The sequence below is a fragment of the Piliocolobus tephrosceles genome, chromosome 9 (genome assembly GCF_002776525.5).
Source record: "Piliocolobus tephrosceles isolate RC106 chromosome 9, ASM277652v3, whole genome shotgun sequence".
NCBI classification, from domain to species: domain Eukaryota; kingdom Metazoa; phylum Chordata; class Mammalia; order Primates; family Cercopithecidae; genus Piliocolobus; species Piliocolobus tephrosceles.
Window position 1 is genome coordinate 101,403,106 of NC_045442.1, and position 17,349 is coordinate 101,420,454.

At 43.7% G+C, this 17,349-nt stretch overlaps 1 protein-coding gene across 4 annotated transcripts in view; it reads left to right on the plus strand.

Annotated features, from left to right (window-relative positions):
* JCAD (junctional cadherin 5 associated) overlaps positions 1-17,349 on the plus strand; it is a 104,021-nt gene that overhangs the window by 50,402 nt on the left and 36,270 nt on the right. For 2 of the 4 annotated variants that reach the window (XM_023218104.2, XM_023218101.2), the window contains exon 1: positions 7,278-7,379. The exons of the other annotated variants lie outside the window; for them this stretch is intronic. The gene's annotated coding sequence lies outside the window, so the exon portion shown is untranslated. Of the gene's footprint in view, positions 1-7,277; positions 7,380-17,349 lie in introns of those variants that run through there. 4 annotated transcript variants of the gene reach the window in all.

Genomic DNA, 17,349 nt, shown 5'->3' on the forward strand with positions numbered 1-17,349 from the left:
CCCGAGTAGCTGGGACTACAGGTGCCCGCCACCTCGCCCAGCTAGTCGGGAGGCTGAGGCAGGAGAATGGCCTAAACCCGGGAGGCGGAGCTTGCAGTGAGCTGAGATCCGGCCACTGCACTCCAGCCTGGGAGACAGAGCAAGACTCCGTCTCAAAAAAAAAAAAAAAAAAAAAAAGAAATGATTTTTCTCATGCAGTAACTATGCAGATTCAATCTCCTCACAGTGGAGGTATAGGATTGAAAAACTGTCACTCTCTTCTTGGTCCCCAGCGTTGTAGGTTTTGTTTCAGTTAGTGTCAAATCTTCTAAGCCAACAGTAAACATCTAATGCACTTGATTCGTGAAGGACGTTGCTATGTGACTCCCCATCATCATACAATGATGTCGACGGCTGCTGTCTTTACACTGTATACTATGTGTCAATCAATCCATTCCTCTCGGGACACACATCATTTCTATTTATTGTGCTCCATCCCTGCTTCGCACACTGTACTGTATGTGAGAATCACCTGGGCGTTTCCTTAAAGTACACATTCCAGGATCTCAATGGTAGAACTTAGAAATTCTGATTGCATCGGTTTGATGAGGTCCAGGAATTTGGCCTTTAGTCAACTCTCCCTCCCATAGCTGGTCCCATAGCTGGTCCATGGAGCAGACTTTGAGAAACAGATTTCTAGTTCTTGGTTAAAAATAATTATGCAGGCCTGGGCATGGTAGCTCATGCCTCTAACCCCAATACTTTGGGAGGCCAAGGTGGTAACTTTGCTTGAGCCCAGCAGTTCAAGACCAGACTGGGCAACACAGGGCGAGCCCGTCTCTACAGAAGATACAAAAATTAGCTGGGCATGGTGGTGTGTGTCTATAGGCCCAGTTACTTAGGAGGCTGAGGGAGGAAGATGGCTTGAGCCCAGGAGGTCAAGGCTGCAGTGAGCTGTGATCATACCACTGCCCTCCAGCCTCAATGACAGAGTGAGAGCTCAAGTCAAAAAAAAAGAAAAAAAGTATATATATCTATATATGCAGTATAGTCTGTGAATTAATATAAAGCATAGCAATAACTGCAAACAAGTTTTATTAGCACTTGTTGACATAAAATCCTTTCTAGATTTTTTCAATTTGACATCTTTTTATTTATTTAGATAATACATATTAGATGTAGATATTTTCAGGATCCATGTAATAATTTGATAAATTCATATAATCAAATCAGGGTAATAGGGACGTCCATCACTTTAAATATTTATCTTTTCTTTATGTTAAGGACATTCAAAGTATTCTCTTCCAGCTATTTTGAAATGAACAATTGGTTAATGTTAACATAGATACCTATTGATGTATCAAATGCCAGGTCTTAATTCTTCTAAGTGTGTATTTGTACCCATTAATCAGTTTCTCTTTATCCAAACCCTTCCCGGCCTCTGGTACCCACCAATCTACTCTCTATCCTCACGAGATCCTTGACAGTTTCCATGTAACCACCATCGCCCGACTTTCTAAAACAAGCCAACAAAAGAGACCTCAAGGTCTTATCGAGAATGTGGGGCTTTGGCTGGGCACGGTGGCTCACGTCTGTGATCCCAGCACCTTGGGAGGATGAGGTGGGTGGATCATGAGGTCAGGAGTTCGGGACCAGCCTGACCAACATGGTAAAACCCCGTCTCTACTAAAAATACAAAAATTATCCGGGTGCAGTGGTGCGTGCCTGTAATTCCAGCTATTCAGGAGGCCAAGGCAGGAGAACTGCTTGAACCCGGGAGGTGGAGGTTGCAGTGAGCCGAAATTGCGCCACTGCACTCCAGAAGAGAATGTGGGGTTTTTTTGGGCAATGGGTACAAAGTTTCATTTAGGAGGAATAAGTTCTGGTGTTCTATCACACAGAAGGGTAACTGCAGCTAAGAAGTGTATTGTATATTTCAAAATTGCTAGAAGAGAGGATTTTGAATGTTCTCAACACGAAGAAATGGTAAATGTATAAGGTGATGGTGTATTAGTCCTTCCATTGCTTATAACAGAATACTCGCAGATGGGTCATTTATAGAGAAAAGAAATTTCTTGCAGTTACAGAAATTTATTTCTTACAGCTGAGAAGTCCAAGGTCAAGGGGCTGCCTCAGGTAAGAGCTTTCTTGCAGGTGGGGGCTCTGCAGAGTCAACCTAAGGTGGTATAGGGCATCATATGGTGAGGGGCTGAGCGTGCTCACGTGCTAGCTCATATCTCTCTTCTTCTTCTTATAAAGCCACCAGTTCCCCGCCATGATAACCCATTAATCTTATTAACCCATTAATCTATTAATCCATGAATAGATTAATCCATTCATGAAGGCAGAACCTTCATGATCCAATGATCTCTTAAAGATCCCATTTCTTGGGCCAGGTGCAGTGGCTCATGCCTGTAATCCCAGCACTTTGGGAGGCTGAGGTAGGCAGATCACGAGGTCAGGAGTTCGAGACCAGCCTGGCCAACATGGTGAAAACCCATCTCTACTAAAAATGCAAAACGTCTCTGGGCACGACGGCGCTTGTCTGTAATCCCAGCTATTCAGGCGGCTGAGGCAGGAGAATTGCTTGAACCCTGGGCACAGAGGTTGCAGTGAGCCGAGATGGCCACACTGCACTCCAGGCTGGGTGACAGAGCAAGACTCTGTCTTGGAAAAAAAAAAGATCCCATCTCTCAGCACTGCCACATTGGGAATTAAGTTTCAACATGAGTTTTGGAGGAAACAAATATTCAAACTATAGCAGATGGATATGCTAAACACCCTGATTTAACTAGTACACAATGTGTACAAGTATCAAAACATCACACTGTACCCCATAAATATGTACAATTATTATATGTCAATGAAGACAACAAATTAATTTTTTTTAAAAAAAGAGCATTAATCTTTTTAAAAATGAGAACTGGTAGTGTCTTTACAGACTACGAAAAACAAAATCAATATCTAAATCAGTTAAAGGAAATCTTACAGTCTACAGAGAAGGGCCCTAAAGTAGGGAGGGAGGAGGGTTGCTCTAGGTCCTTGAACAGGCAGTAAGTTAGAGAAACAAGATCTTGGCTTTTATTTTTTTCTTTCTTTAAGCAGGCTGTTAAGCATTATTTCTCTGGTTACTGCACATCTGCCCAATGACTCAATAATCCAAGTTCCTTCCTGAGTCTGTGAAATCCCTTCTCCAGGACTCAAGAAAGGCGGGGACATTGGGCATCCGGGGCTGGCTCCTGGCACATGCTCCTAGGACTGTGCCAGACTTCTAACAGCTTCATGTTAAATGCTGTTTTCAATCATAGTTTATTTTTTACATCACATAAGCGATAGGTATTTTTTTCCTGTGTTTATATCTCCCAAGATCAAGTAGGCGGAAGCAAGAGACCCAAATTGCAGGAAAGTGGGAGTGGGTAGGGATAAGGGGCAGGAGGTTACGCTGGTTTCTCTCACGTCTTGTCCACCATCCCTTGTCCATGTACTGGCGACTGGTGTGGAAACTGGTCCAGTGGATTTTCCTCACTACCTTTTATCTTTATTATCTTCCTACATTTATAATTAATCACCTGTTCATACTTATGCATCTTTTCAACCTTACCCTCTGATATGGTTTGGCTCTGTGTCCCCACCCAAATCTCACCTTGGGTTGTAATAGTCCTTATGTGTTGTGGGAGAGACCCAGTGGGAGGTAATTGAATCATGGGGGCAGGTTTTTCCCATGCTGTTCTCGTGATAGTGAATAAGTCTCATGAGATCTGATGGTTTTATAAAGGGGAGTTCTCCTGCACATGCCCTCTTGCCTGCTGCCACGAAAGACGTGTGTTTGCTTCTCCGTTGCCTTCCACCATGACTGTGATGCTCCCACCATGATTGTGATGCCTCCCCAGCCATGTGAAACTGTGAGTCCATTAAACCTCTTTCCTTAATAAATTACCCAGTCTTGGGTATGTCTTTATTAGCAGCATGGGAACAGATGAGTACACCCTCTTTCCTGTTTGTTAATTCTATTCCCAGATCTTTAGAAAAACTTTCCACCTTTCTGCTTGCCCCTCTCCCCACATCCCCAGCCTCACCACCATCTTCTCTTCCCATCTTTTCATTCTGCTTCTTCGTTTGAAATGATTTTAGTCATGCCAGGAAAACATTGCAGCAGGGCTAGGGATACATCGGTACTGAGGAAAGACGGAAGCCAAACATTTTGAAATGAGGATGTTAGGATAAAGAGCAGGGTCAAGAAACCACAAGCATCTTGAAATTGTGAAGTCATCTTCTCTAGAATCTCCAGTATTTCAATCCCATTACATTCCCCTAATCGAATCTGCCTTTGCCAGCCTTTCTGCTAAAATACAATTTCTTATTAAACTTGATTTGGTTTGGTTTAGCTTAGTTCCTAGCATTGAATCAGCATTGTTTTCTGATTTACTGCAACTCTTCTCTGTTTTTTTTTTTTTTTTTTTTTTTTTGCAACTCTGCAGCACTTAGATACATTATAAAACTTCCATGGGGTTGACCCAGAAATCCAACAATACGATATTGTTCTATGGGAAAACACATCCTAATATCAATTCACTGGCTGATAAATGTTCTAGCAGGAATACTTGGCTCCCTAGGTGTCTGCACCATGCTGGGCACATAGACGTGCTCCGCCCCAGCACAAAGTTATTTCATTGAGTTGGCAAATTGAGGAGAAACAGGAATTCTATAAATCACTGAAGCAATCCATCATTGAATGATGCTTTTTTGACAAGAAGTAATATCACTGCTGTTAATAACTGTGACTCCCCGGAAAAAAAAAAAGAAAAAAAAAACTTCTGCATTTCCTTTTTTATCTTTTAAATTTTGTTGAATCCTATTTCCCCAGCCTTTGTGTCTCCCTCTAGCCACAACCCACTTGTCCTTCAAAGTCTTCCCTGGTGGCTCCAACCCAAATAGCAGTAGCAATGCAAGTGCTAATGGTAGTAGCTACTATTTTCTCTCTCTCTTTTTCTTTCTTTCTTTCTTTTTTCTTTCTTTCTTTCTTTCTTTCTTTCTTTCTTTCTCTCTTTCTCTCTTTCTCTCTTTCTCTCTTTCTTTCCTTTTTTTTTCTTGAGACAATCTCACTCTATTGCAACCTCCACCTCCCGGGTTCATGTGATTCTCCTGCCTCAGCATCCCTAGTAGCTGGGATTACAGGCACCTGCCACCACTCCTGGCTAATTCTGTATTTTTAGTAGAGATGGGGTTTCACCATTTTACCCAGGCTGGTCTCAAACTCCTGATCTCAGGTGATCTGCCTGCCTTGGCCTCCCAAAGTGCTGGGATTACAGGCGAGAGCCACCATGCCTGGCCACCATTTTCTTCACTGTTACATGTACCTGAACTAAGTGATAAGAAGGCATCATCTGGCCGGGCGCGGTGGCTCAATCCTGTAATCCCAGCACTTTGGGAGGCCGAGACGGGCGGATCACGAGGTCAGGAGATCAAGAACATCCTGGCTAACACGGTGAAACTCCGTCTCTACTAAAATATACAAAAAACTAGCCGGGCGAGGTGGCGGGCGCCTGTAGTCCCAGCTACTCGGGAGGCTGAGGCAGGAGAATGGCGTAAACCCGGGAGGCGGAGCTTGCAGTGAGCTGAGATCCGGCCACTGCACTCCAGCCTGGGCCACAGAGCAAGACTCCGTCTCAAAAAAAAAAAAAAACAAAAAAGAAAGAAGGCATCATCTAATTGAATTTTCATGACTCTCCTATGAGATGCAAACCATCATTACCCCACTTTGTTAGAGAGGAAAGTGAGGCTAACAGAAGTAAAGTATCACATCTAGAAAGTAGCAGAGAAGCCAAGCCCAGGACCCAAACTACCTGGCTCTCGAGTCCCTGATCACGCTGCCTGCTCCCATCACCACCATCTGGTTTCCTCCCATGCACTCCTGATAATGCACAATACAACACTCAATTACATTGTTCGTTATTTTCCAGCAATAGTGTGTTTAGCTTTTATGCTCTGTTAGATTATATGTTGCTACTAACCATGAGGAACATACGATTCAAGAGAACAAAGAAACGACCTTGATCTGGTGGTTCAGAGCAAGGGTCTTGGGCTAGATTCTGCAGCTTGCCATCTGTGCCCTTCCCTGAGCCCGTTCCTCATTTGTAAAGTGGTGCCCACATCATCAAACTGTGATGAGGATTAAAAGAAATAGTGCATAGGAAGGGCTCAGACATGGTGATAGAGCCAAAAACGTTAGTTATTGGTGTTTTGACAGCAAATACAGTCCTAAAATCATGATGTGGCTAAGTAGTTTTCTGAAAACTCATTTGGCAAGGTCACCAGTCCGCTATGCCATCCATGTTTTGTCTAGGTGGACTTAACTAATATTCCCTGTCTCTCCCCAATGCATCAGCAATATTTCACATTTTTTGTCTTCTGTCTGCCTTCCAAAATTATGAAAACGTTTGCCCTGAGCAGACCCAGGCAGCAGTCTAATCTTTCTGCCCCTTCCCGCTGTAACAGAAACATGGAGTGGGTTTGGTGTCAGGAAATATTCATTCTGGTCTGAACTCTCCCACTGACCTCCTCCTATCTCCCCTCCTACCTCTGCCCTGTAGGCAAATCCTACTCCTGGCATCGGTTTCCTCCTCTGCCACAGGAGAGGACGGGCCAGCTGATCTGAAGGTGGCTTCCAGCGCATTAGTTGACTCGAAGACTTTTTTTAAAAGAAGTAAATCCCAAGCTGTTGTCACCATCACTGTTTCCTTCTCTTCATAATATCAATGTGTTATGTGGGTGCGTTTGTGTGTGTGTGTGTGTAGCCGTACTGTGTTCCTGCGTATGTATGTATATGTGTCAGTGTGTTTGGCTGCATCTGTGTGTGACTGTGTATGAGTGTGTTTGTGTGCACTTGCATCTGACTATGTGAGTGTGTCTGTGTGCACTTGTCTGTGACTGTGTGTTTGTGTGCATCTGTGTGTGGGTGTATATGAGTGTGTTTGCATACATATTTGTGTGTTTGTGTGTAACTGTGAGTGTATATGAATATGTTTGCTTTGTGTGTATCTGTGAGAGTGTGTGTGTCTTTGGACATTTCCACAGGCTTGACGTGGCCCAAACCCAAGTGACAAGAAAAGAGGGAAGAGTGGTCAGCCCACTTGTGCCTTCCGCGTGACCCACGCGGGCGGACCCCCGAAAGCCTAGGAAGATCCTGGCCTGGAAACAGCCCTCAGCGCAGAGGAGTCAGCCCCGGGCGGTGGGCGGGGCGGATCCCGGCGGTGGGCGGGGCGGGCCCGGGCGGTGGGCGGGGCGGACGGCGGTGCTCCGGGCATGCTCGGCCTCGGCGGCTGCAGGCGGGGCGGGTCGCGCTGGTCCCCGGCCGGCCGGAGCGGTGGCGGCGGCGCGAGGCGGCATGAGGGAGCCGCTCGGTAAGTCCCAGCCTCTAACCCTCCTGGCTCCCACCGTCCATTAGGGCCGCTCCCACGGCGCTTCGCTGGCCTCACGCACAGCCTTCCGCACTCCCCCCAACTTCTCAAGCTGGGACGTCGCTCCGGTCCCAGCCACCCCGGCGGTGGGGGGTGTCCGCACCCGCAGTCGCAGCCCCGCCTGGGCCCCACGCGCGGTGCCTGGCCCCGCAGCCTCGGGGTGGAGGACGTCTGCCAGCCCGGGAGGGGTGTCCCCTCCCCTCAGGTGCCCTGCTCTGGGCGCGGGGGTCCCGGGGCGGGCACCGCGGGCCGCGGCTGGCGTTAGCGCTCGCCTCGCCCCTCGGCGCGCGGAAGGCCTGGGGGGCCGGGGTCACTCACTTCCCTCTCGAAGTCGCCCTCCCCAGCCTGTGTCCAACCCCTCCCGCGCCCTCGCGCCCCGACCTCGCGGACCTCACCCCGGAGCTGACAGCCGCGCGCTGGGTCCCCGAGGTCCCAGTTCCCACGCTGCCCGGGCAGTCTGGACTGCCCGGGACGGTGGGGGCTCCTGCGGCGGCCCCGCTCCCGCTCCTGCTCCCGCTCCTGCTCCTGCTCCGGTCTCCGCGCGGTCTGCGCTGGGGATTAGGGTGCTAATCGCGGCTGCCTCCCAGCGAGTGCGGCTCTGGGCTGCGCGTGGGGTGGGAGAAGGGCAGGAGCCCTGCCTAAGAGTGCTGTAAATCCCGTTAATCAGCTCATTTATGGGATCTGGAGCCCGCCCACCCAGGGTCTCTGCGCTCAGATCTCCGCGGGCACCCTCTGCTTCCCCTATCTCCAGTCGGGGTCCGTTCACCCCCAAAACGCCAGGATTTACCTCGATGCCCTGGCCACAGTGGGGCCCAGCACTAGCAGCTAAAAGGGCCCCTCTGGCTTGCTATCAAGAAGCGGAGCGCCTGGGATTCTTTTGGACGTTTGTAAAGAAGCTGTGATTTCACTACTGAAGAAAAAAATAAAAACAAGAACTTTAGGCCAGCGCTACCTGGGCATGCCCTGGTGTTTGGTCATCCACGCGCTTCAGGAGTAGAAGCCTTGGTGAAATTAGCTTGGGCACATCACCTCCCCACACCCACACCCACTCTCCCACCCGTGCACTCACTCCACCCGCCTCGTGTCCTTATTCCCTCCCCAAATCCAGTAGCTTGGTGTTAGTCTCAGGGAGAGGGGTGGGGCGGTGCAGACCACACAACTCCCAGGGTTTCCTGTCCTGACAGTTTAATGTGATGTTTCTCCCACAACTTGTTTTCCTTCTCTGGCCTTTTGTCTTTTCAGATTTACAAGGAATAGACATCCCAGAGATTGAGGACTAGGGTTGCAAAATACAGAGATTTGGGGGAAGGGGCCTGTCGGGTAGGATTCAGGCAGCCAGAAATGCTCTGGCAAAGAAAGGCAGTCTGCATGGTGTAAACTGAGGGTCATGGGCTGTACAGGTAAAACTTTGGGAATGTCAGTTCATTTTAGAATTTTAAGACCACCCAGCAAAGCAAGAATGCATACAGGCTTTTTTGGAAATCATATGCAGATTCTATTTCATGGGACTTGTGTTGGTTTTTGTGTGAAATTGGGAGTTTGGTAAAGTCGTTTGGTTTTCCATAAGGTTCTGTGGATTGGGACTTAATTATTTACCTTGACATTAGGTGTCTGATTCTTAGTCACCAGCTTAACAAGCTTCCTAAAGTCTCTAAGTGTCACTCTGGGCATGCAGCATGTAGCAAACTGTTAGTCCGCCTGGAGTGGGCGAGCAAATATTTGTTGAATAGAGGCCTTTAATCTGCTGGGCCTTCCTCCTGTAAAACTTCACCCTTTGCTGCAGAGACTGGAAGGTCAGGCCCTTGGCAGGCCCAGGAGAATTAGGGGATTTGGGTGGGTGGAGAAAGCCTGTTTCAGGAAAAAAGAAGTTTGGCCTGAGTGTCCACATGCTCTGGACGACTTGACAAAGTCATCAGGGTTATCTCATAACTCATCTGAGTGGTCACAGATTCCAGAAGCCTGTGGTCTATTGTTCGGCAGCTATAAAATGTAACAGGGTTGGAGGTATACAAGGAAAATAAATAAGGACCAGTTTTTTCACTTAGAAAAGTAAATATGAAAAGATTATTGTAGTCTAATTTTTAACATGCAATTTAAAAATAAATCCTAGAAATGTTATCAGTACAAAAAGCCCAGAAGTCTTTGGCTCCCCCAAGTTCTCACTGGCCAGTTTGGGAGGACAGTAAACACCAGTCATCCTTAGGAGTCCGGAGTTTTTCTTTTAATGAGCTTGGCGAAACTCCATGCTAATTAATCTGGAGAGAGTTTAGAACACAGAGCCTTGGAGTGAAACAATTGTTCTATTGTGGTTTTTATTTTGATAAGCAAAGACTCTGACTCTGAAGTCCTCTGGGCCTATTGCTGAACCCATTACTGCAGTTTACTTGGGTTTTTAACAGATGTTGTTTTTACCCCTTTGGATGAGAAGGGTTATCTCTCTCATTAAAACCTTGCTCTTGTGCTTTGTTTCAAGGGCCTGCTGATTGAAGGAATGTTGAGGTCCACTGACTTACAAATGCCAGCAGCCCAGGGAGGGGAGAGGTTGGGCTTTCATATATTCTTTAAACACTAAATGGTGTTTAGAAAAATACAGGAACTGCTCCCCCAGACACTAAAACCTCAGTTATCTTGATTTGAATTGAAGGTGTCTTGTTAAAAATTTGGATTATCTAGAACTAAGTATCTTTCCCAACAACTTTCTATACATACACTTGGGAATAGCCTGGCTAAATAAATAGCCCGGCAGATTTATTATCAGATCGTGAAGTATCCTTATAGTTTTGTGCTTATTGGTTATCTTTATAGTTTACCTGTAAAGCTTGTTTTTTCTGTATGTAAATGAAAGAATTTAGATACTGTTAGGAAGAAGCACCAAGATATATTCCAAAGAAGGAAAGGAAAAAAAAAAAAAAAAGCAACTTGTCTGTGTAGGAAGAATAGTTGGAGAAACAGAAACCAGATTGTTGCTACTGGTTATCTCTTGGCACAGTGGGGTTACTAGGAACTTTTCCTTTTTACTCAAGCACTGAATTTTGCAGTGTTTACTTTTGAAATCACTTTACATGGCTTTTGTACATAGAAAATAAAAATGTAAAGATTATATGAAATAATTTAAGTCGAACATTTTGATAAAGACTTGGTTTTTTTTTATTCTGAAGATATTTAAAAACAAAACCAAAAGTAGGGTAAGTTTAATGGAATATTTAATGTATCTTTACACGTGGAGCTTGACATCTATGATGATAAGGGAATATAAAATTCTATCCTATGATAATGTTTTACAGCTATTTTTGCAAACAGCCAAAAATTCCAAAAGATTTAAAAATCTTATCCAGTTTGAGTCCTTTCTTAATGACGTCTAATCTTTCAGAAATGTTCATGAGGTACTTAGGGTCTCATAAAAAATATTGCTAGCCAAAGCAATAATTGTGTGACACAGAATTTAGAGATGAAAGAGAAGACAGGAGAAAGAGTGTGTGTTTAAGTGCATGTGTGTGTGTATTCACATTAGTTGTGGAAAGAAAAGAAAAAAGGAGTCAGAAGAGATAATAGGAAAAAAATTCAGTGCATAATGTTGGGGACATTTTTCTTTTTCTTTCTCTTTTTCCGAACAAATGCCTTAATACCAATCCACCCCAGTGAGATTAACGTTCCGAGATCCTTTTGATCTTAGACCCAAGTTTTCCAACTCATTTGTTTTTTTGTCACCTTAAAGAAAGCTAAGGTTGTCCTCCTAAAATGATTACTTCACAGATTAAATATGACTTTTTACATCTTGTGAGATTTTAACAACTTGAGTGCCTTGGCAGAGTTGGTCATCACACCTGTGGCATGGTAACAGCAGTCTGTGAGAACTTGGTGTCCCAGGACTTCAACTGGAACTGTTGCATTATTTAATAATTAAGACTGGAAAGGGAAATAGCAATTCTATTGTTCATAGGAAAATACACAATTCTACCCTTAGGAAAAAAATCTGTGGAAAGCATTAAAAACCTACGTGTCAGTTAGCAACATACTCCATTCTGGTTTGTTTTATGTCTTGGTGATTTACCTCTTGTTTAAAGAAAGTACTTTGTTATATATTAATCATAGCATTAGACCTAAATGTTGTCAGTTGAAAAGATATTTACACCGAACTGCCAACAATTTGAAGGACCAATTACATCTTAAGCATGGAATGTCAGTGAATACAACTGAAAAGTTTTAGGTCTTTTAGAGGAGTAACAATGTCTAATTAAGACCTTTTTACAATGCTGGTTGTAACCTTGTATTAGATTTCTTCAGCAGCACATGTGCTTTTGGCTTCCTGAAAACAGGTTAAGAGTCTCTCTGGCAGATAAGGCACATGTACCATATACTAGAGCCTTATGTAATTTACTATTCATTTATTCTATTCTTTTCTTTTCTTCAATGTTTCTTTTATTGTCATTGAGTCTTCCAATTACATAACATATTTTTAAAGATGCATTTTCCTAATCTAACCTAAGCAGCATTTCGTTTATGAAAGTGTTTTTCGGATGATGAAATAGTTATATATAACTTAATTAAGTTATGTAATATGTTAGTAATATAGTAAGTTATGAATAATGATGATTGATGATGAAACAATATTGTTATATTAACATTATATAATAATGTGTATATTATGTATGTTGTTATATATACTTAAGTTAATATTAAGTATATGAAGTTAATATTAAGTATAGTAAGTATATGAAATTGCCAATATTTGACTATTTTTGACATGCAAAATGACAATTTCATATGATTGGACCTAATACATTTCATGACAGAATATCATAAGATTCAGTAAAGTATAAATCAAGAAATTTTTAAAAAACTCAGAGTCCAGCTGAGCGCGGTGGCTCACGCCTGTAATCCCAGCACTTTGGGAGGCTGAGGTGGGCAGATCACGAGGTCAGGAGATTGAGACCATCCTGGCTAACACGGTGAAACCCCGGCTCTAATAAAAATACAAAAAATTTAGCTGGGCGTGGTGGCGGGCACCTGTAGTCCCAGCTACTCGGGAGGCTGAGGTAGGAGAATGGCATGAACCCAGGAGGTGGAGCTTGCAGTGAGCCGAGATCGCGCCACTGCACTCCAGCCTGGGCGACAAAGCAAGACTTCACCTCAAAAAAACAAACAAACAAACAAACAAAACTCAGAGTCCAATACCTCTGCTGATATTTTGGTATGTTTCCTTTCAGTGTTTTTTCCCCTTTCAAGTACATATGTATATAAACAAATTTGGTATGACATTGAATATAGGGTTCTGTATCCTGTCTTTATTATTTAGTATGGTATTACAAGCATTTCCCTGTGCTGTTGTATACCTGAAAACATAATTTTATGCATGTGTATACATATTACAGTCCACCATATGAATGCACCAGAGTTTTTTTTTTTTTTTTTTTTTTCTGAGATGGAGTCTGATTGTCGCCCAGGATGAGGTGCAATGGCAAGATCTCTGCTCACTGCAAGCTCCGCCTCCCAAGTTCGAGCGATTCTCCCACCTCAGCCTCCCGAGTAGCTGGGACTACAGGCGCGTGCCAGCCACCACACCTAAGTTTTCTTGTCTTTTTAGTAGAGACGGAGTTTAACTGCATTGACCAGGCTGGTCTCGAACTCCTGACCTTGGGTGATCTGCCCACCTCAGCCTCCCAAAGTGGTGGGATTACAAGTGTGAGCCACTGCACCTGGCCCAGAAGTTTTTCTTCTTCTTTTTGTTTTACTAAATTAGACATTTGGTCTAATTTTGTTATTATAATTAAAACTTGGATAAACATCCTTATATAAAACTATGTGTATCTCTGATTATTTCATTAGGATGAATCCTAAGAAGTGAGATTATTTCATAGGGTTTCAGATGTTTAAATATTTTGTTACATATTAATAATTTCTTTTCTTTTTTTTTTTTTTTTCTTTTGAGACAGAGTATCTGCTCTGTCACCCAGGCTGGAGTGTGGTGGCACAATCTCCACTCACTGTAATTTCTGCCTCGGTTTCAAAGGATCCTGCCACCTCAGCCTGCTAGGTACCTAGGACCACAGGTGAGCGCCACCATGCATGGCTAATTTTTTGTATTTTTAGTAGAGATGGGGTTTCACCATGTTGGCCAGGCTGGTCTTGAACTCCTGACCTCAAGTGATACGCCTGTCTCGGCCTCCCAAAGTGCTGGGATCAAAGGTGTGAGACAGCAAATCTGGCTAATCACTTTTAAGAAGTGAAATACTCATTTTCATTTACATATAGCCTGCACCCCCCACCCCCCACCATTTATAGACACACAAACAGGAGAACCCTTGTAGCTCCTCATACCCTTGCCAACAACAAGCATTGCTTTTTAAAAGCTTTAGTCTCATAAGTGAATAATGGCATTTTGGTTTAATTTGCATTTCTTTGATTACAGGTAAGGATGACCATGCTTTTCATCTTAATAGTATATTTGTCTCTCTTTTTAAAGTTAATTTTTAGTTTGTGTTCTAGGCCAATTTTAAAAAGGAAAAAAAGCTCTGGTTGATTTCATGAGTTCCTTAATGTTTTGTTTCCTTTCACTGTCTTGAGCGTTGTAACTGTAAATATGAGAATTAAAATGTTTATTTTTATAAATGGAAAGGGAGAAGATGGTACCTGTTAAATGGCATTCATTCGCCAGTCTCAACCTTTAGTGATGAGAGGATCCATAATTGAAATAATACCATGTAGACCATAGCATTGCAAGGGAGGGTGCTGATGGGGTCTTATTTGTCTTTATATTCTTCAGCCCAGTGCCTGGCACTTCCAATGTAAAACAAGTGCCCTGATGAATTTACATTGGCGTAAGTGTGAAGCACCCGCACTCTGGGATGGAGAATTGCTGGATATTTCGCTCCTGGCCTGCCTACCCCAACCCACTCCTTTCCTCAGTGGGTGGCCATTTATCTCTGCTCTTCTGGGTGGCCTCTGCATAGGTGCTAATAAGGCCAAGGTCAGAGGTTCTGTCTTCAGATGACCTATTTAGCCCTGCCTGTGTCATGGCCACAAGCTGTACTCTTTTCTTCCTGGGGCAGCTGACTTCGATGCCTGCTGCTCATCACAGGCGAGAATAGGCTAGAGAAAGGGGGCTGCTCCCTAAAGCTAGAAGGACTCTAAAGAACCTCTAGTTCAGCCTTCTCATTTTACTCTTTCAGGAGAAGACTGAGACCCAAAGGGTTCTCTCCTTTCCTCCTGTGCAGTGACTCAGGCTTGATTCAGCTCACAGATAAATACCATGCACCATTGAGAAACAGACACTCATCCCATCAGCAAAGCGGGAGGTAAACCAGCCCCATGCCCAATGTCAGTGGATGCTTAACAGCAACTTCCTAATTTTATAATCCCTTCCATTTGAATAGACACCATAGAGCTAATATTTAAAGAACTTTGAAAAGGTGTCATGCAATAAGATCGCTGCACAAGTGGTCTTATTCAGGTTCTTTGGAAGGACACATAATTAATCTTTGATGAAAATCCACTTGATGATGATTTGGGGAAAAGAGAATTTTGTGAGACTAGGTTGGTTAAATCAAAATCAAATGAGCTGTCATCTTCTCAAACCAACAATTATTTCCAGTTTCTATATTTCTATTAATGGAATGATCATTATCCTCGTCACTGAGGCTAAAATCCATTGTACTTCTTCTCCTGAAAATTACTCTTATTATTCCTCTTTTTTCTTATCCCCTCTGCCAGTCCCCCGTGCATGTTACAATAGAAAGGACTTGTAACTACAGGTCCCCCATCTGTTCTCGCTCTATCCACTTTAGTCCTCTGCTTTCCTGCCAGATTTCCCTCGCCCAAACCCATTTGTGGTTTGCTGTTGTCTACTCAAATTAAGTCCAAATTCTATTAATGTTGCAGATAAGAATGGCTATTTCTATATAGGACTTTTTTTTTTCTTTAAGAATTTATTTTTTTAAAGTTACTCATCTCCCACTTATTATATATGCATTTCAGTTTCATACAGCATGCTTTATGGTAGCCCCATGTTATTTATGAAAAGCTCAAAACCCCAAATGATGAAAGAGGTCTGTTAAGGTCACAAGGCAATTGCATGGTGTATTGGAGAATGAATCATTTTACTGGGCATTTAAACATTAACACCAGCATTGCCATCAAGACATTATAGTCAAGTGAGGCATCAACTCGTGTGTGTGTGTGTGTGTGTGTGTGTGCACGTGTGTATGTGTGTGTGTGTGTGGTGTGTGAGAAGAGTCATCTAGAAGAGCCATCCTGCTCCTAGAGAATAAAGGAGAATTTTTTTCCTTTTAAATACATGGTTTTTAATTTTAATGCCACTATGCCTTCTATCTTTCCTTATTTATGTTTATGGATTATTTGGCAAATTAGGAAACTTTTTTGATGTTAAGGAAGAAAATATAGATGGGTGAACCTAAATTAGTAGCTGGAACGTTGAAGCCAGACAGATGTAGTTCAAACCTTGGATCTAACACGAGCTGTGTAACCTTGGACTGTCAGCCTCAGTTTTCCTGTGAAAATGGAGACGTTTCTGTCTACATCGAGAAGTTTACTGGAAGCATAGAATGAATGAAAGTGTGCCAGTATGGAATCTAGCACATTACTGATGGTCATTAATAGTTGATGTTATTAGATTTCATGTGTGCTGCAATCCTGGGTTTATAGTTCAGGTTTTTCCTTGGAGTTTGTAGAGGAAGAGTTTATTGGGCTGCGGGGGAGGGAAGAATCAATTAACTACGATTAAAAGATATTCTTACTAAAAATAATTACCATGCAAACACATAGCCATATTGGACCAACCTATCCAGCCCCAGGAAGAAAATGCCCCACATCTGTGTTTTGTGAGGGTTATGTCTTCTCTGCCATTCTGACAAATGGACTGTAGCGCAACCAGCTGTGTGCTGCACATGCCTGTTCCTCAGTGTGTTTGGTGGCCACTTGGAGTACAGTGCAATTTGCTTTTATTTTAAAGAGCCCAGCAGAGTAAGAGATAGAAACTGAGTGTCGTGAGACCTAATGCTAACTTTAACTGTGATGCTGACCCTGTGTGTGATGTTGAACCAGTGAGCCTGGGGACTTTGTTCTAGGCTGCCAGGATTCTGTTACTAAGCCATTAATTTCTTTCTTTCTTTCCCCTTCCTTCCTTCCTTCCTTCCTTCCTTCCTTCCTTCCTTCCTTCCTTCCTTCCTTCCTTCCTTCCTTCCTTTCTGACAGCATCTTGCTTTGTCACTCAAGCTGGAGTACAGTGGCATGATCTCGGCTCATGGCCACCTCCGCCTTCCGGGTTCAAGCGATTGTCCTCCTTCAGGCTCTTGAGTAACTGGGATTACCGGTGTTTGCCATCATGCCTGGCTAGTTTTTGTATTTTTAGTAGAGACGGGGTCTCACCATATTGTCCAGGCTTGTCTCAAACTCCTGGCCTCAAGTGATTCACCCACCTAGCCTCCTAAAGTGCTGGGATTACAGGCGTGAACCACTGTGCCCAGCCTCATTTCTTTACCCTTGGGATAATTCTACTCATAATCTATTTTAAATGCCAGTTCCCCTTCTCATACACATACACATGCTCTTTGCCTAATGAACTCCTAACCATTCTTCAAAACCTAGCTCAAACAGTTCTGTCTCTCATTTGTGCATTTTCTCAACAAGTATTTATTGAGTGCATACTGTGTGCAAGTTGCTGGGGATAAAGCGTCAAACAAACCAAAGACCCTGCCCTAAAGCCTGACTCTGTGTTCCTGAAGCCCTTTGCTTGTGATGGGATCTCATTCCTCTATAATCCCTCACATGGTGGAACTTGCTCTGTTGAGTCGAAGAACAAACTCTTGCTTCTCTGGTCCTTCCTTGTCTGTTGAAGCAAATGACCCAAGTTGTACAACTCCCCGAAAGACATGCAGTAGGAGTGTCAGGAGTGGCA